Here is a 14664-nt window from a genome sequence, read left to right as displayed (position 1 = left end):
AGTCATGAGTTCATTGAAACACAAACACAGTATTTTTACACCAGGCATGCTGTACCCCTGCTGGTGCAAAAGCCAGTATTTGATGCTTCAGGATGAAAAATCTTTGTGAGTTGAGATGAGAGGGGATCTACACGCACAACCAGTGTTATAAAGCACAGATTAATCAGCATGGCATGCATTTGAAGAACAAATAAACTGTCCCCAGCCTCTGCAAAGCAGCTTCACACTGATGTCTTCCAAACAGGAGCAAAAGGCCTGTCTTCTTCAGCCTGATGTCTAGACAAGATGAGACCTTTAGTGTTGAGAGTCATCTTTAAATGACCATCAGATGGGCTCTTACTTGTTAAATCAGTCAGAGGTGAGAAGGACAGAATATGGGTCCACCACCCTTCTCAACAAAACGCCCAAATACATGAAGTTTTTTCTTGCTTTTTATACATATTAAGGCCCTTAATATGCTAGTCATATTTCTTAAAAAAAAGATAACGTGCCTCTAATTTAAAATACTCTCATGAAATTGTAACTAGAATGAAGGTTGAAAACCCCCGTTCTAAGAGGACAGTTGTCTAATGAATTTGATGACCCCAAAAAATCATTTGTACAAAGTAAACAAATTTGTCTATGCGGGAGAAAATAGGACCTACCTATATCCTACCTATCTCCACAATGAAGGAGAAACTCCTCCAATGAGCTATGCATGATGGAAACAAATGCTGGGGTCAGTAGCTTTCTCATTCTGCTATTCCTTGGCATGAACATGCATAAATTTAGGATTACATCCAATGAGTCTAACTTTGGGAGTTGATTTTATCAATTTCTTGTTCCAGCAAGAAATTGCCAATGTTTTTTCTGTCCCGAGTTCTCCCTGTAGATGTTGTTTTGCCTGTTACTATGGGTCTCAAGTTTGCTTCTGGGGTGCTGTAAAATATTTTCTCTCTGCCCTGGCATGTAAGACAAGCATCCTGTGAATATCCAACCTTATTCAGGCCACCTCTGCCTCTCACAAGCTGTCATGCAGATATGCTCATCTTCCCCAGCTCAGGTGTCCAAAGAGACCTTTGGTGATAATTTCAGGTTTCAGTATGATTCTCCAATGTAGTTCAAAATCCCCGCTGCTGTATGCACATATCCATTAAGGAAATTATTCTATTAATCTCTCAGGTGAATCATGACAGGCATCAAGTCCAAGTAAGGCCTTTTGCAGAGATTGAGCTTGGTTGTACAACTTCATTATGCTGATGATAGAACTACATTAAACTGCAGTGGCCTCCTCGTCCTGCTCAAAAATAAAGGTCTGGAAGCTCTGGGGAATCAAGCATTCTTTAAAATATTTCCCGGACATAAGTTTGGTGGCAACTTTTTCCTCAGTCATATTAGAATTGCTCAAACCTTGGGGAGCACATTTTGACACTGATTCTCCAGGCAAGTGCTACATTTCATCTAGTAAATGATTTCTGGAGTTGCATTCTTGTGCATTCATGCACAAATCAAGAATATTGTTCTGCCTCAAATATCCATAGGCCTAATGGTGAGATCCAGGACAATGTGTGGCAAACAGAAATATTTACATGGAAAATCAAGTGCCCTGCAGCATTCTTTCATATCACTATGGACTCTCAGGAAAGCATATGGTATTTTTTCCCTGCTGCCACTGGTGTGAGCCATGAACCAGGGTGGAAAAAATACCCTGCCTTCTTTTGTGTTTGTGTAACATCCTTCCTTTGCAGATGGGGCTCTGCAGAAACCAGCCACGCAGTGTGACTTGCCTGTGGTGTCCTGTGCTGAGAAGAGACACAACGTGCATCTACTGAAACTGCTGCATTCCTAAAAGTAAGTCAGGACAGCAGATGCACAAGAGAGAAAAAGCTGGGCTTTTACAGGCTTGCAGTGGAGAGGATTACTCTGCCTCTCAGCTGCCATGCCTGCCGTGCGGGGTCATTCACACCAGTGAAACACGTTACCCCTGCTCTCACTGTGGTGTGCAGAATACTCGCAACAGCAAGCGTTCAGTATTTTTAAAATAGTGTTTTATTCAATTCCTTCGGCTGATATCCAGATTTGGCATTGGCAGCTGCTTGGCAATAATCAGCACTTCACAGTGTCCTTGAGAGGCAGAGGTGCCTTTGATGGGGGATACTCAGCAGCACAGCCCTGCCCTGCTTAGCCCCTCTCTGTTCAACAGACAAAGGCAGGGAGCCAAGGGTGGGAGGGTCACTCTGTTCTGGTCATTCTTAGGTGGGTGCCTGAACACCACTTCCCACATGCCAAATCTTCCTTTTGGATAAAAAAGAAATATGTGGTTTTTTCCAGGTAAGTGATATTTCTAGAATGGATAAAATAAGGCACAGGAAAATATTACTATTTCCTATGGAAAGAACATTTCAATTTTTTGTTTTGTTTGGCAAAATCAGAATTATTCTTCTTATAAAATTTTCATAGGATTTGTTTTTTTAATACATCAGAACTGTTTCCACTACCCCTACAAATCAGGTGACATTTGCTGTGGCTTAAGGGGTTTCCCCGAACCTGTGAGCCTTGTAGAACTGCCAGCATCCTATTTTCTGAGGTTAGAGAAATGTGGGAGAAGAGAAAATATGCAATTTATGAGTTAGGGTGCTGGGGAGCTGCTTGCTGTGGAGCCACAGATGTACATTGCAGTTTGAGGAAGACCTAAGGCAACTCATCTAAGATAACTATGGCCTCTCGTGCTTCTCTACAGTGGCAGCAAAGCAAAAAATACAGCAAAGCCAAATACAGCAGCAGAGGAAATGTCTGATGCCCCTCCTCTCCACACTTTTATAAAAGTGGGCCACAGATGGGAACAGGGTTAATGCAACCTGCCTCCAAATTTAGCCCACAGATCACCTGTACTCAGGTGCACTGGCAGCACAGAGGATGCTGAGGTGACTGACCCAGTGGCTCCTGATAAGCTGTGAGGGATGTCCAACAAAAAACAGGTTACAGGCATAGGAAGTGTTAAAATCCAGAAGGATGTGGCCTGAAAATCCATGAGAGGTCACTCTGCCTGAGCCTCTGCTCAACCCACTGCAGAAGGGCAGGATAATTTCTCTAAAATCCTCCTTGTTCTCAACACATGCTCTATGAGTGCAGAAGGTTCATCTGTATTGCGAGCAATCTGAAATGTCTGTCAAAGCATACAACAATATTTATTGGACCAGATAATGGAAAAATACAATGTGTTATCTCTCTTCAAAGTATTACTTTTACTTACTTCCAGACATGCCCTTACAATTTCCTACTCACAGACATGGGCATCTGGCTTTGTGAAGGAAATAGGTGGGTTTGGGATTTTTTGGGGTGGTAGGGACTTTCTCTCTAAATGTTTAATAGTCCAGACTTCCTACCTGTCAGAGCAGATCACAAATGAAAAACACCCAAAAAGAGCTAGAAAAGCCCTGCAAAAGCATGTTTCCCAGCCCAGTGTCTCCTGGTGGTGCTTAGGCTGAGCAAGGCAAACACTCACTCCCACAGCCCCAGGTGGGAGCTGCACAGGCGTCTCTGAGGCGACAAAGCCAGTGCCAGTGCCCAGCTGGGAAGGAGGAACCTGCTCCTCATGGCTCACACCTGTGAAAGAGTAGCAACACATTCACATCTTCATCCCCCTTTCTCCCGGAGACTTTGGCTGGATTAATTTGGACAGAGACAAGTTTCTCTCTTTGGTGCTTGACAGGGTGGGGTCTCTGTGCTCTCTCCAAGCCTTCCCTACATGCATGTGCAGGGCAGAGGGAGCAGACTGGAGGTGCTTACTGGCTCCCCTCACTTCGAGTTCGCCTGTACACCCCTCTGCCCCATTTGGCAGATCCCTGGTGCTCCCATTTAGTGCACTCTGCAACTCCTCTGCAGGGCCAGACAAGCTCTAAGGAGCTGAAGGGTGAACCAAGACCTTCTAATTGCATCATCAAAGGAAAACGCCCCATCCACTGCATGATCGTGCTGAAAGACTTCTGTCATTCTTACATAGGTAATGCAACAATTGACTTCTTTATTTAATTTCACTTGTTTTAACTGTCAAGAGCTGGCAGCTCTTGAAAGAAAGGATTAAGTGGGAGAAGTGAAAGAGTCCTATCTGCTTGCTCTGTACACTGCCGTAGTCTGAGTGCTTTCATTCTGTTTGCACAGTTTCTGGTACAACATGGTCCTGACCCAACTAATCAGATGAATAGGCTGATGGTGAGGAGCTGTTTGCTAGTCTGAATATACTTTCCTTTTGGTTGTTAATATAAAAAATGGTAAGTGGTGCTCACTGTTATCTCGATTACTTCTTTCATCAGTAACCCCCTTTTTTTAGAGTTGGTAATTCAGCCATTAAAAAATAGCCTCTGGATGGGAAGTTAGCAGTCAGGATGAATAACTATTAGCACCCTAAAGAGTTGCAGGGTCTGTTTGCAAATTTGGACTGACACTATTTCCAAAAATATGTGGGGTTGAATTAAAATGTGCAAAATCTTTTTCTTTTTTTTTTTTTTTTAATAAAAGCTCTCTGGTTTGAGAGGTGGTTTACGTCAATGTCATAGCAGCTTTATTTAGAAAAATACTAGATGTGTTTTTATCTCTAAAATGTTTTAATGGCTTCAGAGATTTCAGAAGAAATACTGGAAATTATTTAGATGGAAATATCACTGAGCCTAGTAGCTTTTTATAGAATGAAAAAACCCTAACATTTTTTGCCTAGCATTACTTCAGTGTGGTCCATAGGGAAAAAAAAAAAAAAACCAAACCAGAGATTTTAAAATTTCCTTAATATCCTCCTTCATCTATTCTGGAATCAATATTCATTGAGAGAAACTTTGGTGGCCTCCATTCATGAACAGGTATCACGTCAGAAAAAAAAAAAATTGGGAATATGCAGAGCTTTGGGAGCATTAACCAGGGAAAGGCAGAAGAAAAGCAGAGAAATTACACAGAAAGAAGGACATTAAAAGGGATCAGAAGATGCCAGTCTTTGATAACACACTGCATGTAAAACTAGAAAAAGCAAGGAGTGTTGCACCAAAGCTGCGTCCTTTTGCTTTGTCAAGTAAGTCACAATAATCACCTCGCAGGGTCCTATATCCAGAGCTGGAAAAGAAAGTCAGGCATGGTTTTCTGCACACTCCTGCCTTTGCTGTGTCTCCTGCATCTTGCTTACTCCTGGCCTGTGGATTCTGATTTTTATTTGGGAGCGACTGTCCTGTAAAGCCCTTCTTGGCATCATCACAAAGCTTCTGAATCATTTGCTCCCGGAGACACTGAAGCCCTGGGGCAATGGAGATAGCTCTTGAGATAAGAGTGGGAGGAGTGAAAGAAAACACCCATCAATCCGTTCCGAATATTCAAACCCTTAAGCGAAAAAAAGGCACACAAAACCCGTGACTACTGTATCCTTTCGCAGCAGAAAAGGCTTTAGAGATGGCCTGTTCTGACCAGTAAAAATCAAGGCACGAGTTTAAAAACTTTGTTTCTAAGCTGAGGTTCACAAAACAATCAAAACAATGCAGAGGGAGCTGATGCCCATTCTGCTCTTTGAAAGCTCTGCCGAGGACCCCATCCGGCCCAGTGCAGCACATTTTGCCGAGACTCCAACATGAGAAAAGCATTTCACGGGAGAGCCTCCACTGGGGAATCCCAATCCCTCGGCACTGGTCTATGTACTAGGCTGGGACAGGTATCGGATCTGACCCCACGTATTGGACCTGCTGGGGCCAACACTTCTTTTCTGAGCTTCGAGCCAGTCCCTCCAACCTGCACACATGGCGGACCCCACTTGGGTTAGCCCCCGGCAGATTTTCCCAAGGATGCTGAATTTCCAGGCGCAGCCCCGACGGTAACCTACTCTCCCTGACGAGGAGCCCCCGCATCCCGGCGAGCCGCCGAGCCAGGCTCTTAAGCGGGGGCAAGAAAAGCACTCTGCTGCCGCTGCCACCGGCACTCGCTCTCAGCGCACCGCCGGGGCTCCCCCGCCACGCCGTGCACCCAGCGAGGCCGCCCCGAGGCTCCCGGTGCCGCGGCGGGCCAGGCGGGCCGGGTGGGGGGGCAGGAGGGCAGGGGGGCCGTGTGGGGGTGCAGGGGGACAGGAGGGCCATGAGGGGGGGCAGAGGGGCCGTGTGGGGGTGCAGGGGGGCCGTGGGGGGGGGCAGGAGGGCCGCGTGGGGGTGCAGGGGGCAGCAGCCTCGGCCCAGAGCCGGAGGGTGGCCGGAGGCGCCGCTCTGGTTTTGGGCAGCGCGCAGCCGCAGTGCGGCCGCCGCCGGGTACAAAGCGGGGCCGGAGCGTTCCGCGGACTCGCAGCGCGGCGGGAGGGAGGGAGGCGGGGACGGAGGCAGGAGCTGAAGTTTTGCGGGGTCACCGGAGCGCGCCCCAACCTCGTCGCCGGGTCGCGGAGCCGGAGGTGAGCGGCGGGGGATGCGATTGGGATGGGCTGGACGCGGGCGCTCGGGCGAGGGGCAAGCGTAGCGGCGGCGGCGGAGCTGCTGCTGCTGCCGCTCTCGTCGAGAGGAGCAGCGCGGCTCTCCCCGGCCCCGGGGCAGCGCCTGGGTCTGTCGGGAGCGGGGAGCGGACGGTCAGCCACGGCGCTGTCCCCCCCCCACCCCCGGTAGGAGGACGGCGGTCCCGGCGGACCGGTCTGTGAGTGTGTTGCGAAGAGTTGTTGATCTCCCTCCCCGTTTTGATTAATAATGCTGGATTATGCCAAACGAGGCGCGGACGCGCGTAGTCCGTGCATCGCCGCATCCCGCCCGCTCTCGGAGCCGCGACCCTGCCTGGCTGCCCCGGCCCCGAGGGAGGCGCTGCCAGGTGCGGGGGGAAGTACCTGGGCAGGGGAGAGGAGGGGGCGCAATGGGTCACATGTGAGAGCGGTGTTCACCGGTGCTTTGTTTAAATGGACCGTCACTAACTTGTGAGCCGGCACTTCAAAAGAGTTGAGATTTTTTTGGGGGTAGGGGGATGGGAAAAGGGGAAGGTCTTGGGCTTAGATGCTCAGTACATAAAAGTGCCTTAACTTTGGCAGCTCTTCACGAATCTCACGAATGCTCTTCACGAAAAAAGAAAAAACTCAACTCACAAACTCTTATAAAGACATCCTGAAGTGTTTGAAAACAGTCCTACTTTTTCTGAAACAACGCTGTGGGACCCAATAGCTTGATACGCATTTACGTGTAAAAACTGATTCAGATGTAATTACAAGCCTTAGTAATGACAGTGGCTTTCTTGTGACTGCTTTGTCCCCGAGTTACACATAAGACCAAGCTGAGTTAAACTTTTCTTGTACCGATGTTAAGGTCAGGTACAGTGTGCTTTTTGTTAAATCAGAGCTCTCAAACATTTAAGTAGCAGCTGAGCCCGTTTGGCATATCAGTAGCATAGTTGACTGCCTTGTATCTTGGCAAGCCATAAAAGATACCATGACAATTTGCTGATTAAACATATCGGCTGCATCTTACCCTTTTATTTCACCCCTTCTGTCAGAGTGACTAGGTTGTATTAAACGTTGTGTGGGTGTCTGTTGAGAAAGAAGGACAATATCAGAAAAGTGAGAGGAGGCTGATCGGGTTAATGTGTGAATTTTAGAAAGGCCAAACTAATTTTAAAAGTGTTCATGATGTGCAGAGAAAGCCCTGACGTTTTTGTTCAGGTAGTGTGTCAAGTCCTTAGAAGTGCTGCTTGGGTCTTCAAGTCCAGAGTCTGTTTTCCAAAGGGAGTGGGTGCCAGTAGGGCATAGTGGTACTGCCTGACGGGAGTAGGGCTGAGTCCAATCCGTGCTGCAAGCAGTACCTTTGAAATCTTGTTTCTCTTCTGACTGGGAACATCTGCCATATATTAGTGATTGGATGAAATAGGATTCCACCCCGAAACTTTCTCCTCAAGTGGAGATGAAATACTGTCATATGACAGGACAGCCTGTGTCCTTCCTCTGTTGGGAGTGAGTGAGAGGTTGCAGCTCTGGTGTGGGGCAGTGGGGTGGGAAGCTTGTTGCATTCCACACAGTGCTGAGTGTGGGTCACACCAGTGCCGGGGCAGTGGCACAGCTCCAGGTTGTGGCAGAGTTTGGGCTTAAGGTTGGGTGGATACAGGCTCTTGTGTGCCAAAAAATCTGTAGCTTTGCTGTCCATGTGTTTAATGGAATTTGGTGTTACATTTGACTCTGTTTCATTTGTCTGACATCACAGTGTGGTTTGTTCCTTTGTATTGCTAGCAATCTAACTAGAAGGAAATTAATATTGTAAACTATATTTTGATGACAACTTCTGTAGCACTCCAGCCCATACAGGAGTCCCTAGTGTTTTAATTTTTAAATTTGTGCACACCTGCTTTCTTTTAAGATTGGGCTTTACTTCAAAATTGCACTGGAGAAAGTCTTGATTGAAAACTGAATGTGAACTGGTTTTAGGTGTCTTTATAAATCCCACCTCCTTGGGAGAACCTGCTACAGAGATATTTCTTGTGGCACAAATGACTTCACTTTGAGATGAGTTGATCCAGTAGCTCCCCCTCGGTATCTGTTTGCCTTTTCTCACTCTAGCAGTTTTCTCAGGTTTGTAAGCTTCTGGTACAGCTTGTCGTCTCAATTTCTGCAGTGCACTGCATGTCTAAATAATAGATGGTGAAAGTGAAATGAAAACGTCCAAATGAAGAGTCAGTTTTGCAAATGGTGCAGAGCTACTGTGAAGAGCTGTCGGGAATGGGCATCTGATCGTGCTTTTAGTTGCTAAAACATTAGTTCTTAACTGAGGAGAGTTGCAGATTTTCTTGTGGTGTCAGCACCTGTTGAAGTGGTAGGTCATGGAGATGAAGGGCTTTTTCCCTAGTCATTTAGCTAATGGAATTGTCTAATGGGCCAAAGGAGGTGTTTCAGGCATCACTGCTTGTACTGTTTATCCATCTGAAAATTCCCATTTGCGCTTTAGAAAGGGAAGAAACAAAGTACTTGGAAAGTGCCTTGAAAGCTTGTGTGTATGTGTACAAGTACGAATTTTGTCTAAAATTTTTGTGGGTTGTGTCAAGATGACAAGTGTTAAGCTGATGACTAGGTTTTCATGTTGTGATGATGAGGAGTTCATGTGGAATTGCAACAAGAAGTAGCAACGAACTACTTCCAAAAACTTATGATTCCACCTAACTTCTTAAAGATGCAGTAAGTGTAGTTTACAGATGACTTGAAATGCTAGCTGTAACTTTTTACGGAATTTATTTGAGAAGTCTTTTGTTTAAACAATATAAAAATATCTAAAAATAACGTATTTTTATAAACCTTTTGTACATTTCACAAGCCTTTATGAAATAACAATATTTATGAATATTATTAAATAAGTTCATCTTGACTAGAGATTGAGATTTATGGTGAGGTTTATAATGTGTTTGAGTCTAGTGGGAAATGATTCATTTTAAGTATCTTAATAGTATCTGCTTGCATGGTTGAATAATTGGCAGTGCTGTAAAAAGGCATTTAGGCATCTCAAGGGAAACTACTTAGGCTTGTCAATTCTGACACTCCACAGTTGTCTCTTGCTCCCGTTATAGAGGCTATATGTTGAGGGGAAATAACATGTAAATTATATGACTGTTCCCAGCTATCAAAAGACTGGCACCTGAAGAGAAATAAATACATGTCAGGAATTAACAATTGGCATAATTGATATTTTTTTCGTTTATATATTTTCCTGGCAGTGTTGTATTGTGAATTATACTTGTAAGTATATGTGTTCTCTAATTCTGAATTCTGCCCACGTATTTTACTTTGGGAAACTGCATCTGCAGTCATGACAGTAGTGTTGAGACTTGTGGTTAAATCTGAATAGTGATTCAGGCCATGTTTATATTTGTACTTCACCAAAGGTTCCTTGGCAAACTCCAGAAAGCAGAAAGATGTATGTGGTGATAGTCAGTTTTTCATCATTAATGGTGTAGTTGTCCATGATGAGGAAGAAAGGAAATAGCTTGTAATGTGCTGTAGTGAACATGGGAAATGCTTTCTGAGCTTTGATAGTAATGAAAAAAAATCTGTCATTCAGGAGGGGTGGCAAGAGCATCTGATCTCTGTTTTGGGCTGCTGCAGACTCTGGGCTCTTAACCCTGTATTAACCCAATGACTAGTCTGGCTAAAGCATAACTTAGGAGGCGACATCCTGTTGCACTTAAAGCACTCCCACAGGTTTCTCTTGTCACTTACTGCCAATTTTTTGTGTTTTTCTGAGCTCAAAAATGTGTTTCTGATTTCTAATTAGAGCTGTACTGAGGAAGGATAGCTGGCAATTAAACATGAGTCATGAATGCGTGTTTTCAATGTCCCTTTAATTCTTTAGAGATGTGAGTAGACTGAAGACAGAGGAGTCGGACAAGATCAGTTGGAACTTAATTGTGGATAAGCATTGTCAAACGGAGTCTGGTCTTTTCAAAAGCCAAGGTACTGTTCACATACTCTTCTGATGTATGGGCTTCCTATTGCACGCAGGCGCCAAAAGTAGACCCAGATACCTGCCCTGCTGGGTTGGTACCTTTCCCTAAAACAAAGCATCTCCAGAAAATGTTATGGTGAAGGGGATGGTGGGAGGATGTTGGGCATTGGGGGTGTCCCAGCCTGCTTTGGGGCTCAGGGATAGTGCCTGTGTCCCACCCCTCACGCAGACAGAGATGTCTGTGCCGTCCTGGAGCACTGGGATGTTGCTGTGTCACACACAGAGATCAAGACTAAGAAGTGTCAGTGAGAGAACTCTCCTACATGCGTAATATGTCTGGTTTTCCATCTTCTCTGCAGCTGTGTGAGCTACCATGAGCTGCAGCAGCTTTTTGTGGTGTTTGGGCGTGGTTGGTGTCCAGGAGGGCAGTGGGGGCACCTCAGTGGATTTCTGGGACAAATGTTTGTGCCACCACACTTAGGGGATGGATTGGTGGTCTGGGCTGGCCTGGTGATGTATTAGGTGCTAGTGCTCTGAAGTTCCTGCCTTGTAGATGCCCTAAGCTGCTGATTGTGGAAATCTAGAAGGATTTACTGTTGCGTTGTTACCTAAAGGTACCCTTTCCTCATGCCAAGGACCTTGCTTTTTCTTACTGGCCTGCCATCTTCTGGGCCCAAAGAGTCCAGTGCATTTACATGAAACAGTAGTGCCCTGGCAGGAGCAGGTTACACTGCTGCTGAGGGTTCTAAGAAGATGCAAGCAGTCAAAATATTTGGTTATTGGACAAGGCACTGGCCTTAGTAAGGCTGCTTTGGGTTGAGAGGTTCTGTACCAGAGGTTTTTATCCACTGTGAGGTACCCATACATCTAAGACTGGTGAGGCCTAATCAATCCTGTATGTCTTGTATGAGTCTGTAAATAGTTAACATTGACTTTTAAACTCTTAGTCCCTGGACTTTTTTTCTTACTTTTTTGCTGTTTCAGGTAGTATTCCCAAGTTTAGCTTCCATACAGGGCTGTTACCCACACAAGTGATCAGTCCTTCTCTTGGTCTCACTTTTTGGCTGCTGACAATGAGTTCTGTAGCGTGTGTGCACACATTTCAGCCTCCTAATTGTATGGCTTGATCAACACTTCTTGCCATAAGGACAAACACTGATTTAGCTTTTATGCACTATCTATTATTTTATATAATCCACCAGCCCCTTCCAAATAATGTAGTTTGGTCTGTTAAAGATTGAACTGTCTTTTCAAGCCTCTTTCACAATTTATAAGTATTTCTGATCCCTTCCCAATTCTGCAGTGTCATTATTAAGGGGGAGGATGCTGCTCAGATTGACTCAGATGATTTTGCACCACGAATTGTCGGGTAGTGCCAGAAATGTTTCTGTTTTATTCAGCGCCTGTTCCAGTCTCCACACCTCCTGGCTCTTTCCTGTTGACTCTGCCTGTGCCACAGGGGCTTTACAGGGGCTGCAGGCAGGCAGAAAACCCGTGCCCAGCTGAAAGCAGTGAGCTCTTCTCTCACACTTTTGCTGCCACCTTCTTTCTGTTGGTGCTAATATTAATGTGGCTGTGGGACAAAACCGATTGGAACACTGATCTGGCTGGAAACAGATGTGCTGGAATACCTCCCTCCCCTCACCCCTGGCTATTTGATGTGTGCACAGTGTCCCACTGGCTGTGCCAACACAGCATGAGAGGGTGGGAAGCCTCAGCGGTAGTACAGAGACGTGTCAGAAATTCATAGGCATGAAATCATGGTACCGTGATTGCCACCCGAGCCTGTCAGTTGGAAACCCATGTGATGTGGATTTTGTCCATTAGAACCTTTTTGGTAGATGAGGATCAGGAGCACTGATCATCAAAGCCCTGCTTTGTGGGTGGGACTGGGAGAGCTCCTCGCCTTGCATTTTCTTCTCATCAGCTACCAGCCTGCAACCTGTTAGTCTCAAAGGCTAACAAGTTGAGTTTAGTTTAAAAGTAAACTAATTATCTATTTAAAACTAAACTTACGATCTCCCCCAAGCTCTTCTGATCCCTTTATATTTTTTAATTTTTTTTTTAACCTCAACTGTTTTCCCAGTTAACAGCTGGAAGTCTTCCCTGAAGTGAGACCATGTCAGAGGTTGAATGTGTTTGTTTAGGTGCATAAACATGGCTGTGCATGGTGGGGCTTCCATCACAGTGTTTTCATTCACTTCATGAGCTGTTAAATGAGAAAAGGATGGTGCTCATTCTTGAGCTGTTTTGGAACAGCTGTGTCAAAAAGCCCCCAAGGACCTCGGACAATAGTGAAATCTCTGTGAATGATGCGCTTTTCATCACATCATATGCAGATCTCTGAGAGTTATACTAAACTAATCTCATTTGGATAGGGAAAGAAAGATACATAAATGTGTTTTATGTGGCTATTCAGTATTTCTCCAGACGAAATTTGCGAAGAAGTGTAGTGACTGGGGAAAGTAATGTTTAGATTTAGACTAGAGAATCTTCCTCTTTATTTATGTAGACAGTTTTGAGTGTTTTAAAATTAGAATATGAAAAATAACAAAGGACAGTCAAGACACTGATCGTGAGACAAAAGAAGGGGCACTTGACTCATGCCTAGTTATTAAATGAAGTAATATTGTAGAATTTTTCTCCCAATTTCCAGACTTCCAACAGAAGAGAAAGCAGAATGAAAGAGTTGATAGGTCTTCTCAGTTTTGCAGCTTGGCAAATGCAATTTAAGGCTGTTGGTATTTTCTGACCAGTGCTTTGTTATTAAGTCACCTGTCAGCAGACAGGTTGTTTCAATTCATCAGTGTTCCTTTGCAGTGTTAGTAGACTGATACATTAAGATATATTCTACTTCCCGCTGCAGTTCAGTTTTTGGAGGGCTGCGCTAAAGAGCCTTGCTTTTTTTTTTTCCCCCAGGGTGTATCTACCTCAATAGGTGCAGCAAAATACCTGTTAAGAGATGTTTCGTTATCTGGCTATTCCTTCAGAGTAGAAGCTGGTGTTTCTATCAGGGGTGAACCCCACTGTGGGGGGTTTCTTTGTTTTGTTTTCAAGGAGAGTCCTTTGCTGGGTAATGACTCATATGCTGGACTCTGACTTTTCACTCCGATTAGTCACAGATACACCCAGATGTACCTGCCCTTCTGCAATAGATAACTTTAATGAGCATTGTTTACATTTCAGATACCAAACCAGGGTGAAAATCAGGCTGTTCATTCATCGAGACCTGTCATGTAGCTGAGTGTGAGTGCAGGTCCCTTCAGGCTCCATTAGCATGAGTTAACTTTGTAATTGGGTTTCTGGGGCAAACAGGGACAGGAAGCAGAAGTAATTTGGCAGGCCAGGCTTAGCTTTTTTGTTCTGTGCGCTAGAAGTGCACAAGAGAGCAGAAGTAAAAGAGTGGTGCAGAATGGCTGGAGAAATCCTAACAAAGCTGAGGATAGTTGTCAAAACTTGATCTGGACGTTATGGAATATCATGGAACTTAACCAAGGTGGGACTTTACAGCTATATTGAAGCAGAATTTCTATAGCCTCCTGTGACTTTTAAGAGTCCTTCTCTTGCTGCTCTGTGTTTTTCAGCTGTCTGTCTGGCAGTAGCACTTTGCCTTGTAGAGTCTAGCAACAGAAGATTGCTTGCAACAGAAAATTCAGGCTTGCTGAATGAAAAGCAGTTGTTGCTACTCAGTTTTGAAGCTGCTTCACAATGAACTTAATAGAAATGTAAGTTTTGAAGTTGCTCTAAACTCTGTTCATAATACCTAGTTTTGCACAAATAAACCAAAAAAGAGAGCAGGGAGGGAATCCAAACCAAACTGTGAAATGTTAGATTTCCTGAATTGGGGAGACAGGTTTTGGTGTTTTTTTCTTCCATTTTTTAAGGCATTGAAAGTCATTTGGCTCTTTTCAGGTGTTCAGTTTGGATTTACAGGAATGTGATTAGAATTAAGCTGCCTTGTGGTATATTTTTTTAAAACCACACTTCACATTTTTCAATTAATAACTTCACTTTTAAAACAACAGTCATTTTCCCAGATTAATCTTAAGACTCAGAAAATGCAATACAAGAAGAGATTTCTTTTAGCTTAAGTTCCGTTCCTTCCTGACATGTGGGGCTGAACTTGTTCTTAAACTTTCAAGTTGCTGCTTTCTTGGTTTTTTTTCTAATGATAAGCTCTTGAAGGGTTTTCTTTCCTCAGATGAATGCTTGTCTTACTCTGGCATCACTGACCATTTTCTCAACTTACATTTTACCAGCAGCCTTCTCAGGCAGC

At 44.6% G+C, this 14664-nt stretch overlaps 1 protein-coding gene across 2 annotated transcripts in view; it reads left to right on the top strand.

Moving 5' to 3' along the window:
* Positions 1-6307: 6307 nt before the first annotated feature.
* KANK1 (KN motif and ankyrin repeat domains 1) overlaps positions 6308-14664 on the top strand; it is a 129681-nt gene continuing 121324 nt past the window's right edge. Inside the window, exon 1 of one of the 2 annotated variants that reach the window (XM_054287199.1) lies at positions 6308-6385. The gene's annotated coding sequence lies outside the window, so the exon portion shown is untranslated. The remainder of the gene's footprint in view (positions 6386-14664) is intronic. The other variant, XM_054287190.1, reaches the window with a different exon arrangement.

The sequence above is a fragment of the Melozone crissalis genome, unplaced genomic scaffold, assembly GCF_028551555.1.
Source record: "Melozone crissalis strain CALT ecotype California unplaced genomic scaffold, PUWL_Pcris_2 ptg000005l_1, whole genome shotgun sequence".
In the NCBI taxonomy this organism is placed as follows: domain Eukaryota; kingdom Metazoa; phylum Chordata; class Aves; order Passeriformes; family Passerellidae; genus Melozone; species Melozone crissalis.
This window is presented reverse-complemented; position numbering and strand designations above follow the sequence as displayed.